Source organism: Mustela lutreola, chromosome 1 (genome assembly GCF_030435805.1).
Source record: "Mustela lutreola isolate mMusLut2 chromosome 1, mMusLut2.pri, whole genome shotgun sequence".
In the NCBI taxonomy this organism is placed as follows: Eukaryota; Metazoa; Chordata; class Mammalia; order Carnivora; family Mustelidae; genus Mustela; species Mustela lutreola.
The window spans coordinates 104,059,181-104,074,828 of NC_081290.1; the positions used below are offsets into that span (position 1 = coordinate 104,059,181).

The window sequence follows — 15,648 nt, forward strand, 5'->3', positions numbered from 1 at the left end:
GTTTGCAACATTGCATTGGCTTAAAAAAAAGAAATGCAATATTTGTTAAAGCAAATATTCCAAGTAAATAAATTTCTTTTATAATTCCAAAGTCAATGTGGCTAATACCACAATGGAAAACCTTACAAAATAAATAACACTTTTTAAAAATAATTTTGCTTTTTAAAAATTTCAGTTTGTATACACAGTATTCCTTTCAAGCTGGATTTCCAAGTTTGAAAGAGAATTAATATAATTATTTGAAAAGCCTCCTTGAGCTAAGTGTATTTGTGTTTCTTAGAATAGAAATGGCCCTTGGCTTGGTATCTACAACCATGGGGACTGTGATCTGATGGTCATGATGTTAAGGGCTTATCTTTGATTTTTTTTTTTTTTTTTTTTTTTTAAGGACAAGTGAATGTGGCAGTTGAGATACTGAAGACTATATTTAAAGAAATTCTTTTTTGAGTATAGCTGATGTACCAAGTTACATTAGTTTCAGGTGTACAACATAGTGATTCAACTTCTCTGTGTTAAGCTATGCTCACAAGTGTAGCTAACATCCAAACAGTATATTTTTATTAATATATATTAGTATTTGTTTTAAGAATTAATACATTTAAAAAAATTATTATAAAAACATTTATATTTCTCATAGAAAATCTGGAAAATGTAGATAAATAAAAAGACAAAACTACCGGTAATCCTATCAGTCAGAGATAATTACTGGATATCTTCGAGTCTTTTAAAAATTCATTTATACCATTTTACTCAGTTTTGGCAGCTATAAAAAGTACCAATGACCAGGTGGCTGTAAAAACGGATGTTTATTTCCTGTAGCTCTGAAGGCTGGAATTTCAAGATCAACGTTCCAGTGTGGTTGGGTTCTGGTGAGGGCTCCCTTCCGGGTTGCAGACTGCTGAGTTCTCATTATATCTTCACAGGGGTGGAAGGAGCGCACTAGTCCTCTGGCCACTTCTTAAAGTTGGGTTAATCCCATTCATGAAGACTCCACCCTCATGACCTGATTACCTCCCAAATACCATCACATGGAGAATTAGATTTCGATGGGTGAGTTTTGGGGCACATAAATACTTAATCCATAATCACTCTTGTATCTACATCTATTTAAAACAACACAATCACACATCTGGAATTTACATTTATCCGCCTAGCAATGTGTTTTTCATGTTTGTCCATATCGTTTTTCCTTTATATTTTTAACATCCAAAGACTTCCATTGCATGAATAAACCCCAATTTAATCAATCTTCTATCATTAACCTTTTAACTTTTTACTAATTTTCTTCAATTATACATCGTACTTCCACAGACATTTTTGTGGCTAACTCTTTGCATACTTCTGTGGTTTTGTTCAAAGTAAATTATGGGTCAAATGTGATATGTAAAAATATTAGAACTGTTGGATATATATCTCAAATTGCCTTTCAAAAGCAAGTACAAAAGGACATCACTTCTTCCAGTCCTTCAGTGTTTATTTTCCCAAAGCCTCGATTATTTCTATTAAAAATTTTTTTATTAAATCAGTAATACTAAAATGCATATGATTTTACTTTGTCCTTATTCAATTATGTGATTATATTTTCTTGTATTTGTCTATTACTGATTTGTAAAGGTATGCCACATGAATATGTAAATGTTAAGGTGTTAAAGTTGAGATCTGAATATAAAAAAGGAACATGCTTATTTGCTTTCCTGCTTTTTCTCATTTCCTGCTTTGCTGTTCTCAGCCCTTTTTGTACTGGGTCTCACAGTTCCTTAAGTGAAGTGGTCCTATTTTGACTTAAAAGGAACTGAAAATTGATTCGACTTGGAACTTCAAATGGTAGATCAAATTTATGATTTATGCCCTTTAAAAAAGGGCTTGCTTAAATTCAGAACTCTATAAACATACATCATCTCACATTATTCCTGTACCTTTCACCTACAGATCAGATGGGATTAAAAAAGAGTCAATGCAAATATTATGACACATCACTCAAAGTCTTAGAATGTTGAATGGAAAGGACCTTTAAAGCTCTAGTTCAACAATTTGGTTGGTTCACAGAGGAAGAAGGTGGAGAACCTCTAGACTTTAGAGTTAGAACCCTTGTTCAAATCCTAGTTCTGTCACTTACCGAAAGTAAATAGGAAAATGTACTCAACCTCTTGGAACATTGGTTTTGCCATCTCTCAAACATGGTTAATGTTAACTGGTTCATTAGACTATTGTGAGGTCAGTCGCTTTCCCGTACTCTAATGACTTACCTGGGGTCACTTTACTAATTAACTGGACAAAACAGACTAGAATCCTTATCTCTTAATTATTCATCCCATGCTCAGTTCACTGTACCCCAGTTCTCTTTCTTAATTAAGGATCTCGAAGCATGGCATATCAAGCTATAGCATCTTAACTGAAAATATACTAGAATGAAACAAAGGTGTGGTGAATACACTTGTTTAGTTGACCTAATCTCTCAGTGCCGTCCAGGGAAAGCCCACCAGGAACACATACCTATGACTGGACAAGCTAGATTTATTCCTGGGTGCAAGGAAGGGAGAATTTCATTGGGCAATGTGAGACATTTCAGAAGTTTTTGAAGGACTTATCACAGGATCAAGACAAATGTGAAATGACTTGGGGGGATGGTTTAAGGAAGTGGCTTTGCCCTCATTTGGATGTTATCCATAGTTGGGGATAATTCTATGATTAGACATTTTTTAAAAAAGATTTATTTGAGAGAGAGAAAGAGATAGCATGAGGAGGGGCAGAGGGAGAGGAAGGAGAGAAGCAGACTCCAAACTGAGTGCAGAGCCCAATATGGGGCTCTGTCTGAGGACCTTGAGATCATAACCTGAGCTGAAATCAAGAGTTGGCCACTTATCTGACTGAGACACCCAGTACCCAACTGGACTAAGACTTAAGTCCGGACTAAGACTGGACATTTTTAAAAATCCTGTGTATAAGATGGGAAAAGTAAAGTAAGCCCAAAGCGGCAGTTGGGAAAACAGCAGCAAGTTTCCATATTAGCCAGTACATGGGGATGTTTGGTATTTCTATGGTTTGCACAATGACCTTGTTTCTGTGCTTAAAGAAGTTATGGAATAGTTTTGTCTTTCTTCGTCACAGGCATTGGTGGTGATTTAGAAGCTTATTTATGATCAACTGTAGAATATCAAGGCCTATTGTGAGTGATGCATTAGCTCTTAACACTGCTAACGTCTGGCTGTGTTAGGCCAGTTTCTGAATGTAAGAAGCTGCTTTCCTTTTTATCTGTGTTATCTTCTCTCTTGCCACTTTTAGGCCAGCAGTGACTGTGGGACAAAATTCTGGCCAAAGAGATACAAACATGTTCTGGGATCTTTCCGTTAAAATTGGATTTTACCTATTAAAACGTATTGGCACCATCCCTTCTTGCTGGCCCATCTTCCTGCTTGGGGGAAAGAGGATGTATTTATAGAAGGTGCAGCAGTCTTTTTTTTTTTTTTTTTTGTAATAATGAGGAAGATCAAGGAAATCTCAGTCTTTGGCATGACTGCTCTGCTGAACCAATCAAGCATTAGTAATTGGATTTCTCACTGTAGGGGGAAAAATAACTCCCTAATTTAAGAAAAAAAGTCACTCTAGTTAGGCTGTTTGTTACCTATATTTGAAAGCATTCCTAAAACATTAGGTATCCATGTTCATATTTACTAAACTAGATACTTTTCTGGCAGCCAGATTTTTATGATGGCTCAGAGCATATTCCATTTGGAAATATAACTTGGAAATACCCCATTTTTTTAAAATAAGGCTTATGTTAGGTGGAAAAAATTGTTTTTTCTGCTTCATAAAATTTGTCATTACTTCATTCAGATGCAATTGCTTCCTTGGTTTCAGAAACCTACATAAAAATGAAGGCTTTATAAACCTTCCAGATTAAGTTCAACAGAAAGAAGTGTGGGCACATTTTTGTAGACTGGACTATTAAAAGGTGAATACAGCTGTAAACCTAATTGCTGGATAATTGTGACTTCACTGTTGCAGTTTCAGTGGCGAAGTCCCAATGGGTCCCTACAGGCATTGTGATTTGTTAAGCTTAACAATGTATTAGTTGGCTTTAATGATCACTGACTAAAGGGTAGAAAGACCTCTTATCCTCCGAGAAGGAGAATTCCATGGTTACTCTCTACCACTGTGGTTAGCAGTTTAGAGCTCCTAGTACAGAATCAATGGCCACTGGAAAACTGATACTGTGTTGAGAGGTGAGGATGAGGACAACAGCTAATTACTATTTTTTTTTAAAGATTAAATTTATTTATTTGACAGAGCGAGACATAGCGAGAGAGGGAACACAAGTAGGGTTAGTAGAAGAGGGAGAGGGAGCAAGGAGCAGGGAGCCTGATGCTTAATGACTGAGCGACCCAGGTGCCCCAATAGCTAATTACTATTAATATCTAGTGTGCAAGAACACTAAACCACAGGGGCCAGTAGGAATTCAATGTCTTCCAGATTCTGAATGAGAGGTTTTAATAAAAGATAAGGGATGATGTTCAGAGAAACTTGATGTACTGACATTTAGGACTCATATTGAAAATTATGTGTCTATGGTTAGAATAAATTTGACTCAATCCACCAAATGATAATTATTCCACAGGTGTTTCTTATCTGCCTTTATACATAGTAGGTGCAAAATAGTTCAAGAAATGGTTGAAAGTCCATTAGAATTTGGCTCTGCAGAATGGCTCTGCAATAGTGACTATAGTTTATCAAAATATTCTCTATAAATGGTAAATCAATTAGCAGGTCACAATTCCTATATTACAGTTATATTACTGAGTAAAATATATTAATGTTCATTGTGGTGAACCTATACTATCCAGATGCAAGGAAATTGAGTAATTGATGAGGAAGATCCTTGTCCACTTAATTAAATAGAATGTGAATCTTGCATGGAGTGCTTGACTCTACCAGAAAAATGTGTCAGTGCATGAAGCTGACCAGTGTCTTTTTCAAGAAAAACTCAACCCTAATCCACAACAAAACTGTTTCACAATATAAGTTTAATATTCTATACTCAGAATATTTTAAAAGTCTGAGTTTTTCTTCCAGTTCTTATATAGGCAGATGAAATAAATCCATCCAAATGAAAGGATTCATACAAACAGCCCCCTGAAGGGTTATTGGCTATAGGTATGTGCTGAAATTATAGGCGCTATACACCTTCATGAAATTTGAGTAAACTGGAGAAATTCACTGAAAGAGAAACATGCAGAATATAAGTTTCATGGTAATCCTCTTCGGTAGGATTGTCATTATGTAGGCTTCTCAGACTTCCTTCCTGTTTTGCATTTCTTCAGGAAAGAAGCTCTTTGAAATGAATAGGAGATCCATCCCAGGAAAGATACTGCAAAAGATGTTTAGAAGCTTGTCTGTTTTTCCTATTTTGTTGTTTTTGTGATACTGAACACCTTCCCACAGAATTAAGTTCTGATGAAGTCTGTGTCACGACGAACTTATTTTCAGAGAATGAATGCATGAAAGAACAAACTCTTAGTCTTTTTGCTAGGAATTTCTCTCCAAATCTGTTAAAAGCAGAGGAAGGGGCAGATGAAGTCAGTGAGCTAAGTACTAAATTGGATATATCAAATTAGCAGTAAAAAATAAAGGAGGGAGTCTAGAGGCCATTCTACCTATCACAGGGGTCCTGAAGGTACTTCACAGCACTGGACTTTAAGACTGGTAAGGAAGCAGTTGCCACAGGGATAAGCTAGTTCACCAAAACGATTTTGCTTAACCTCTTTGGCAGAAAGGTTGGCTATGTTTTGCACCTTCTTTGCACTTACTTGTGACCAGGAAGACTAAGTTCTGGCCAAGAGGAGTTACTAATACCTTCTCCAGGCATGGCCCATAAAACACCTCTCACTCAATCTTCCATTCTCTTTTTCTCCTCACCTGGCTAGATGTAGGAGGATCCAGCAATGTACTCTGAGGCCCTGAGGAATGGTAGAGTCTCTAGCTAGAAGCAGCTGGGTTCCTTTGTGGAGCAGAGACCCCTACCAAAGCATATTGCACCATGATTTGCTTGAGAAATAAACCTTTATTGTGTTAGTCTTTGAAATTTGAGAAGTGTTTGCTACAGCAGATAGCTTATCCTAACTGATTTTGAAATTTGTACCTACCAGTGGGGTACCGGTATAACAACAAATGTGGCACTGATTTAGTGTTTGCCAGTGGGCAGCGAGGACTGTGATATTAGAAGCTGAAAATATGGTCATGAATGGGAAGAACCTTGGATGTTGTCTGGGAATCCAGAAGGCATGATTTATACTTGAAAATCTTATAGCTTTAGGACAGTGATTCTTAACCGTGGGTACATATTAGAATCACTTGAAGAACTGTAAAAACTATCTATGCTCTGTCCCCACCCCCAGAGATTCTGACTTAACGTGTGTGTATGTGTTGGAGAAGGGGAAGATCATTAGTAGCATTTTAACAGTTTTCCAGGTAGTTCTGATATGCAGCCAAGCTTGAGAACCAAAGCTCAAGGCAGAGATCAGCAATTGGCTTTTTTGTAAAGGTCAAAATTGTAAATATTTTGGGCTCTGAGAGCACTATCATCTTTGTTGCACATATTCAACTCTGCTGATATAGCATGAAGGCAGCCATGACAATATGTAAGCAAATGGGTAGCCTTTGTTCCAGTAAAATTTGTTTACAAAACAGGCAAAACAGCTGGATTTTACCTGTGGGCACTTGTTTGCTGATCCTTTCTCTAGGCCTGTGATTCTCAAAAACTTTCTTCTTGGGACTGATTTATCTTTTTAAAAACTACTGAGAATTACAAAAAGATTTTGTTTATGAGCTATATTTAGGAAAAATTACCACATGAAAACTGAGAAGTTAAAGATACTAATGAGCTGAAAATAATCATAAATCCATTATGTTAAAATAAATAATTTTCAAAAGCACTTTATTAAAGGATGACAATGTTTCACATTTTTTGTAAAACTCTATACTGTCCAGTTTAATAGGCATAGAGATTCTCATTTGCCTTCCCATTTGCTCTGTTATGATATGAGGAAAACGTGGCCTGACACAGATGTGGACATATTTTCTGTGAGAAGGGCAATCTTCTTTTGTCAGAGTATTTGAATAGCCTTTTCAAATAACTATGGATAGTTTTTGTAATAATTCAAAATAGGTGATAATTTAAATTGATTACAATGTGGATTCTGAAATCATATCAAGGAACTTTTTGCACATTATTACATTAAAATCTATTAGTTTACTGTACTTCAAAGGGATTTTTTTACCCATGAATGATTTTGTGATATCTTTCATCGGTTTCTTAGAAAATATTGTTTCACTGATTTACACATTGACACACCTCATTATATAATATTTCTAAAAATCACATTTGTTAATATCAGTACTGATATCTTCAGAAAAGTCTTTAAAGATTCAGAACTGTCAGGCGCATGGTGTCAGAGATGATTTTTCCAAAATTCTAATTCTTACTTGAAAGCTTGAGTTTTATCATTGGCAACAGATACTGTCAGGTTGTTCGCCTTCAAGTGACAGGCTCACTTCATTTATTTTCAAGAAAATGACTGCCAAATACCCAAGTCTGAATAACCATATTTTGTTTATCACTTGTTCTCTCAAGTAAAAATGGTGTCCCATGAAAAAGAGATGAGTTCAGTTTGCAACTCAAACAATCACACATTGCTTTTCCTCCAAGACAACCATTGTATTTTGGTATGCAGCAGAAGCGCTTTACGTGTTCTTTCCTTTTGATCCCACAGAATATTGAAAAGACTTGTACTCGAGGGTTGAGATTTAATAAAGTGAATAATTTTTCCTGTTTCAGCAGGGGCATTCTTAAGTGAAAGGTGTTTTTTTGTTTGTTTGTTTGTTTGTTTTGTTTTTTGTTTTTTGGGTTTTTTTGCAGCAAGTTTATGGTGACAAATAGGACCCAAAGTCCAATGATACAGTGATGCAGTTTGCTGAAAGTGCCTTGATTTGTGCTAAGGCACCAGCAGTTTCACCCACCACTGCTGGTGTGGCATCTGTGCAAGTGTTGTCAACACTGTGAAAAAGGCAAACAACCTCTTAGAGTTTTTATAAAAGTAGTTTTGACTTGTGGATCCACTAAAAGAATCTCCAGGATTCCTAGGTTTGTGTAAACCATACTTTGAGAACCCTTGTTTTAGGTCATGTTCATCAGTGTGTTGGCTTCCTCTGGTAAGGTGTTTCAAAAAAGAGATGTGTTCAGACAGGGTTACTCAGTTTTCAAGCTGACCAGAAAACAATAGACAGTCAAAGACTTGGGGTAAAAAGTGGTTGGGAAGCCAACTGCCTCCAGATCCTAAATAGAGCCATGAAAGTCAGGTAAAACTTTTTAGTTGGTTATCATGAATTAGTTTTAGGTCAAGGATCTGATTAAGAGTGAAGCCTTGTGATATGAAACCATAATAAAAGTAGCTGTTAAGGAGAGGGAGGGAAGAGAAAGACCTGAGACTTACAGATTGGAGCAAATGCAACAGAAGCCTAGCATGTTTTTGATGAAAATTTTATTGTCAAGAAATCCAAAATATCAGACTAAAAAACTCACTGGCTGAGCTGTAAAATCACATTTTGGGTTCTCAGACTTTTGGTAACACTCATTTCAGCTGTTACCAAAGGGAGTAAATACACAATAAGAACTCCTAAAAGCTGAGTCCAAGGAGTAAAGAGGGAAAGAGAATTGTTCCCAAGTAGCAGAATTAAAGCTTAATTAAATAACTCACCTTCTCCCTAGGATAAGGGCTTTAATAAAACCTACCAAGCAGGATTTCAGAATTGCAATAGGCCAGTGAATACTGTAATTCCCATTATTCCCCTTTTGGAATAGAAGTTCTAATTTCATTTATTCTGTTCATGATCCACCACTGTACATAGACTAGGCTCATAACAACACCACTCTCTTCCTTACCTGCCTGCCACGTACAAAGGTCTGAGCCAGGACTCCACGCCATAAGGAGGTGGTGTGGCCGCTGGATGGAGGAATCCTGATTAGTCAACAGAGCATAATCTTGCCCTACACCTTGAATTGGATTGTGACATGAGCAGGGAGAAAATTTTATTGTGCTAAGCCAGAGATTTTTGTTACCACACTTGTTACAAATGTTCTCTGTTACAGCATTTCAACGACTCTGAAGAAAGTAGAGTCTCTTCCATTGATTGAAACATGAGAAAATGAACTGAGGCAGTGGCAGAATCAGAATACATAGTAAAGAGGTAGACTCGGTAAGCTTCTGGAGACTGAGGAGATTTGAGCAAAAGGGACAGCAAGGGCTGTGGGATGAGTTCTAGCTCTCTATGTCTAAGTGGGTGGAAGTTTTGAATGGTACCAATAGAACAATCCAGTGAAGTTGTCCAATAGGCAGTAGTAATATGGAGGCTAAGAGCCAAGGGCAGAGGTCTCAAAAGGAGGAACATACAAGACAATCATCAAGGTATAGGTGATGGCTGAAGCCATGGGAAGGAGCAGTGGTGGATGGAATTTGTTGGGATGACTACTGAGAGGGAGAAGAGTACAGAGACCATCTAATTAAGAGTAGAATGCATAAAAGAGAATACTCCCAGAAAGGGCAAACTCCCAGAAGGGAAGCAAAATGGTAGCAAAAGGCTAGTCCATTTTGAAGAAAAAACAGTTCAAAGAATTATTAAATATTAGAGTCAAATATTGCAAAGAGTTCTAATTTTAAATTTAAGAGGGTATTGGTGACCTTCATCAGGATAATTTTAATACAGCTTTGATGTAAAATTCAAATCATTGTGGGATAAATGCCTCATGATTTTATGGATGAATAAACAGACTGAAGGTGTTAAATCTTGACCAAGGTCCACGGTACATATTGGAACTTGGCTTGGAACGCTTGCCTATCCAAGACTACAACCTGTGCTCCTCCACTCTTCCAAACACAGAAAGATGCTATTCAGATATAATTTTGATTATCATTTTGCTAAAGCAGTATAAAATAGAAGGCTTACAGAAACTGTAAAGGTCAATATTTTCAGAGAGAAAGGTATCGGTGACTTTTCTATATTTTCTGAGATGATTCCCCTCTCATTCCTCCTTCCCTGCTTTCTTTACCTTAAGCTGATTCTATGGATTTTGTTGGTAATGTGGAGTTAAATTTTATAACATGAATGGGTGTGTCACTGTTATACACTTTTAACAGGATTATTTTGGTTTTAGAACACAGGTTGTATTAGTCTGCTGAAGTAAACTTTTTCCCTAAAACTACGTCTAAATAAGATGATTGATAGAACTTTTTTCTCTAAAGTTGTATAAAACTTAATTAGCAAGATCAAAGACTAGAAGAGCTTAATAGCCACAGTCACATTTACCAGATGCCTGGTTAGTAATTTAGCTTTTAGAATATAATCCCTAAACAAGTAAAAAACAGAAACAAATTTTTTTTAGGAGATTTAACTTATGATTTTTTACTTCAATAAACCTAATGGAAAATCTTAAGTGCTGTTATAGAGCATTATTTCAAAATAAGCCCCTTAGCAAAATAAATGAAAGACATGTAGAAACCTGAAGAAGCATTTATGCTTCAGAGCCAAGGTGTCTGCAGAACTTGTGGAGGAAACCTCTCTTTCTTTCATTTCATATAAAGACCATTTTGTGTGAAATAAAGGAGAGTAATTGGCATCACTTGAATTCATTATTCATTAAATTTAACTATTTTTGGCTTGGTATATACTGATTTCCTAATCTGGAATGCCTGCTAAAATATTTTCATTAAGATGTGTTATTTTAAGTAGTAAAGGACCTTCCAATTTAGGACTCAGAACATTCAATTTGGAGTATATATAAAGTCAAGAATAAATACAGTCAGCATTATTAAACATAAACCTTGCTACTGCCCTACTTCAGTTGCAATTTTTGATTGCATAATTCATTCTTGTTTATCCCCTTTGCATTTCTATAGCAACTATTTCTGTGGAATTTATGTGTTTGGTTGAAATGTCCCAGTAGAACAAAAAAGAAGCTTTTGTAAAATTTTTCTGAAGGCTGAATGTAGTGATGAGGAATTGAGAAAGGACCGGGCTTGTTTGCAAAGCAATTAAAAAAAAAAAAAATCTCTTTATATGTGTTCAAATGTGTGTGCAAACACACACTGGATGTGTGTCTCATTTTAAAGACCATAAACCTCATCTGATTATCCATATTCACTTAAAATGGGGTGGCAGATGACAATCTCCCTTTTAAAAATTAGTTGATAGGAAACAATTCAGAGAGCAGAGATATTCAGTCTCATCTAAAAAAAAACCCCAAAACTCATCTTATTTTTAAGTTACCCATGTGGATTTTTGTAAAATTATAAATAGAAAAATGTAGCTATCACATGCCAATTACATGTTACATAAGAGATAGGGTAATGGATGTGCTCCATGTTTTAAGGGATACTATTATGCAATGCACACTGCCACATGGGAAATTCAAAGGAAACATAAAATGGTTTATGAAAGAACAAAATTAAACTAAGTTTATTTTTATTTCTAAACTAAGCTTATTTTTTAGCAATTGTAAAACATTTTATTCAGTTGTTCTCATCAGGACTAAATTTATCTTATTCAGACAATTAATTCAGAAGGTTCAGAAAATTTTTGCTTATGAGATTGAGATCTGACAAGATTTAGATTTCTAATGACTGTTTTTCAGAATCTGTTGTATGCTGGAAGGATAACATTGCAATTTCTAAGTCTCTTATCAAATGTTAAGACTGCTTAACACATTTCATAAAAGCAATAAAAATAGAAAAATTATATATTAACTAAATTTTGTATTTTTAACATTTTAAAACATGTTTTGTATTTAGGTGAAACAAGGCTAAAATTTTTTTTTTTAAGATTTTATTTAATTATTTGAAAGACAGAGATCACAAGCAGGCAGAGAGGCAGAGAGAGAGAGAGGAGGAAGCAGGTTCCCTGATGAGCAGACAACCTGATGCAGGGCTCTCTGTGGGGCTTGCTTCGGGGCTTGATCCCAGGACCCAGGGATCACGACGACGTGAGGCAGAGGCTTTAACCCATTGACCCAACCAGGCACCCCTGGGGTTTTAGAATTAGAATAGTTGTCTTGTATGGTATTAGTTACATATAATAAAAGCAAGTAAAACAAAAACTTTGTAATTTCATACTAAATGTATTCACTAATTCATTGAACATGTATGAATTATTTACTCTGTGACAAGATATTCTACCTATATCTCTGGATACATAACAAAAGTTTAGCTACTCGATACTTTCCGAAACCTGAGGACTAATTCTTACTATCACTGTGTAGTAAGATCATTTGGTGCAGGTCCTGAGTAAAAGGGAAAAAAGGAGCAAACAAAACAAAAGTATACTGATGAATTACAAAAACTACTATTTAACTGGGTTGGGACCAAAGGTTGTTAGTGCTGTTGGCCACAACTATCTGAAAAGAGCCCAAAATGTCAAGCTGACCTCTTAATGGTGACTGGGTAATTACCAAGGTTCAGTGGTTTGTTCTTGATGTGCATCCAAACATTTGGATGTCTGTCCAGCATTTTTAGTTAGAGCTTTCTCTTCTATTAACGCAGTTTAGGAAAGTGTAAAGTAGGAGCTGAACATTTATGATACTATTTTTATCATTATATGAAACAAATGAAAGCAGTCCATATTTTGAATGCATTCCCTTAAGTTCATGTGGGGCTCAAGTTGGTTGGCATTAGTTATTTATGCCTCATTGCTGATAGCAAGAATGCAGATGTTGTGAATTCAGAACCTGAGGGACAGACAATAGCTAAGATCCCCATAGGCTGTGACATGTTCCGTGAAAGACAGAAATGGGTGATGCGAATGATGGTAATGGGCTGGAGGGGGTGGGAAGGAAGTCAAAAAGAGGCTCTCCAAGGAGGCAACACCTAACTTGAGGTCCAAAGGATGAGGAGCCCTGGGGGAAAGAATGTTGCCGGCAGGCAGAACTAGTAGTGCAGAAACAGGCAGTGAAAGGAGCGCGTTGGTTAGGAACAGGAAGGAGGGTAATTTATGCTCCACTGGAAAGAATCTTTCTGACTTAGGTGATTTCATATCCAATGGAGAATGCTCCGCTGTCAAGCCGCAGAGCCTGGGTTGCAGTACAGTAATCAACCATCCCCAATTGCAGCCACTTCGAACAACTAGATTTCTCTCTCACCCACTCCATCTGTCCATTGCCGTCGGCCACGTGCTCTGCTCGGCGTGCTCCTCACTCCAGGACCCTCGCTGACCCGGCAGTCATGACCGGGAACACAGCCGTTAAGGTGCAGAGTAAAAAGCAAGCCCGGCACATCCAGGGCAGCCTCTTAAAGCTTAGCAAACGTCGCTTCCACTTGCATTTCATTGGCCAAAGCAGTGACTAATCTCAAGTCAGGAAGGGAGTGTGGCTCTCCAGCGTGCCTGGGAGACGAGTAGAGCTAGAAGTATTGATGAGCGGAAGTAATAATGTTCCCTGTGTGGGTCAGTGAATGACCTGGTATTGCATGTACAAGTGGTGAGGGGGTGCGCGTCTTCAGGGAAAAGGTCTATTGCTTTAATCAGATTCTCAAAGGAATCCGTGACACAACAATGATTAAAAACCGCTGGACCAGTTGAAAACTGTCATGTAAACAGATAATTGCTATACAAGGCAATTTGCAGCATGAGTGAAAGGCTGAAATGATTAAAATGTTGTGAGTGGGGATGTGTGCACGTGCGTTGTGTGCACATTTGTTAGGTGCACGCAAGTGTGTGTGTGGTGATAAGGCAGACATTGAGCAAATTCATAGATCAAAGAGTGGAAGGCAGAGAGCAGAAAGCAGCGGATTAAAGACCCCAAAGGGTTAGGGGAAGTGACTGAAGCCCCAGAAGATGTCTGAGGAGAAGGTATCCAATATTCTCTACAAGTGTTAGCTCTGGGGATCAGCTAATTCCCCGATGGAATTAAGGAGGAAAGGGGAGCGGGAGTAGAGAAAGGACGATACTCCCACAGCTCAGGCTGCAGGGGGAGGGGAAAGAGAGGACCGCTATTTTGTCTGATAGATGGACAAGGGCAGCTACTTACACTGAGGAGATCGTGGAGTATGTTGACAATTCGGAACAGCTGTAGGGGAAATCTGAAACGGAGCTGACTGGGGACAAATGAAAGGACTGCCAGCAGCACTGAGGGTCCGGCTGATGTTGGAGAACATAGATTTGGTGTGGTGCCAGTACACAGAGTTACGGGATTTTTCCGTATCCATGCTCAGCTGCCTGGAAGCAGAAGCTGAGAAAGTTGATGGTTGGATTGGATCTGGGGCTGGGGATTGGCAGAGCAGGTGTGGCAACATGTTCTGCTGATAATAGGAAGTTCAAGGATCTCTGAACAGGCAGAAAAGACTAATTTAACTTTTAATTTTTTAAATTAAGCTGGTCTGGGGGCGCCTGGGTGGCTCAAGGGGTTAAAACCTCTGCCTTCAGCTCAGGTCATGATCTCAGGGTCCTGGGATCGAGTTCCGAATTGGGCTCTCTGCTCAGCAGGGAGCCTGCTTCCTCCTCTCTCTCTCTCTCTCTCTCTCTCTGCCTCCCTCTCTGCCTACTTGTGATCTGTCAAATAAATAAATAAATAAATCTTAAAAAAAGAAAAAGAAGTTTAAATTAAGCTGGTCTGTAATGGCGAGAAACCCCTTTGCACCTCTAATTGCTCGTTGTGAGTTGTGGTTGTCATTCCCAGGACAACTTGGTTTTGTCGTGAATTCATAACTGATGTAACATCTAGAACCAGTATGGTTAAGAGTAAGCAGTATAGCTTATTTCTTACTGCTTGAGTAGGAGTAATCGTGCTACAGCCACAGAAGATTTTATGGGTTCCTGATAGCCCCTTACTTATTCCTCTAGTAAAATCTCACAGAAGAAAGGTAAAAGAAAAAAAAAAATCTCTAAAAATATAATCACATACTCAGAGACAGAATTGCTTAGCTAAGCATCTTGCTATTAATTAATATGTTGTATATTTTGCTGCCTTGGCTGCTAGTAAGACATTGTATTTAGGGAAACTTAAATGAAGACAAAAGAAAAACATCTGGAGTAGCTAGCTCCGAAGCAGAGTGTGGTTTGAAGTAGTGTTGCATTGGGTGCCTCTTTCCCCAGTTGCCTGCCAAGTCCCTGAATTTTCCTGATTTCAGGGAGGTTACATCATAAGCATTTGATTAAAAATCATGTTGCTGTTCATAGAGGCTGCATATGCATGCTTAAGGCAAACACAACCATCATGCTAATTCTTCTGGCTTTCTTGAAACCTGTCCTTTCACTTCCCACCTCCTTGGAATGGAGGTTTTGTTTCTGACGTGTCTCTTGATGAGTGACAGGTGAGGTGAGCTAGTCTGATCCTTTAGAATTATGTTTGAGGCTGAAATTAAATGAGACTTTTCACATCCTTTCCCAACAGAAAGGAGTTAGCTAGCAGGAGGCAAGCAAGTTAAAATTCTAAAAAGAGGTTGTCGCTACAAATGGCTCTTCCCCAGAAGACCCTCTCTCAGAATTTTGGTTGTTGAAAACGAGCAGGTTTTATCTCCAGGGACGAAGTCTCTCTTCGCTTCTGGGCTGCCAGCTTGTCGACGACGATCTTCAGCTGAGGCAGCGCTGCCAGAATGAAGAGCTGGAGAATCT

The 15,648-nt window shown here is 37.8% G+C and overlaps 1 long non-coding RNA gene across 3 annotated transcripts in view; it reads right to left on the minus strand.

Annotated features, from left to right (window-relative positions):
- The window catches only part of LOC131829697 (uncharacterized), a 90,339-nt gene extending 76,878 nt beyond the window's left edge, over positions 1-13,461 (minus strand). The window contains exon 1 of one of the 3 annotated variants that reach the window (XR_009352958.1): positions 13,181-13,461. This is a non-coding gene — a long non-coding RNA (uncharacterized LOC131829697). The remainder of the gene's footprint in view (positions 1-13,180) is intronic. The other 2 variants (XR_009352959.1, XR_009352960.1) reach the window with 2 other exon arrangements.
- Between the last annotated feature and the right edge of the window lie 2,187 nt (positions 13,462-15,648).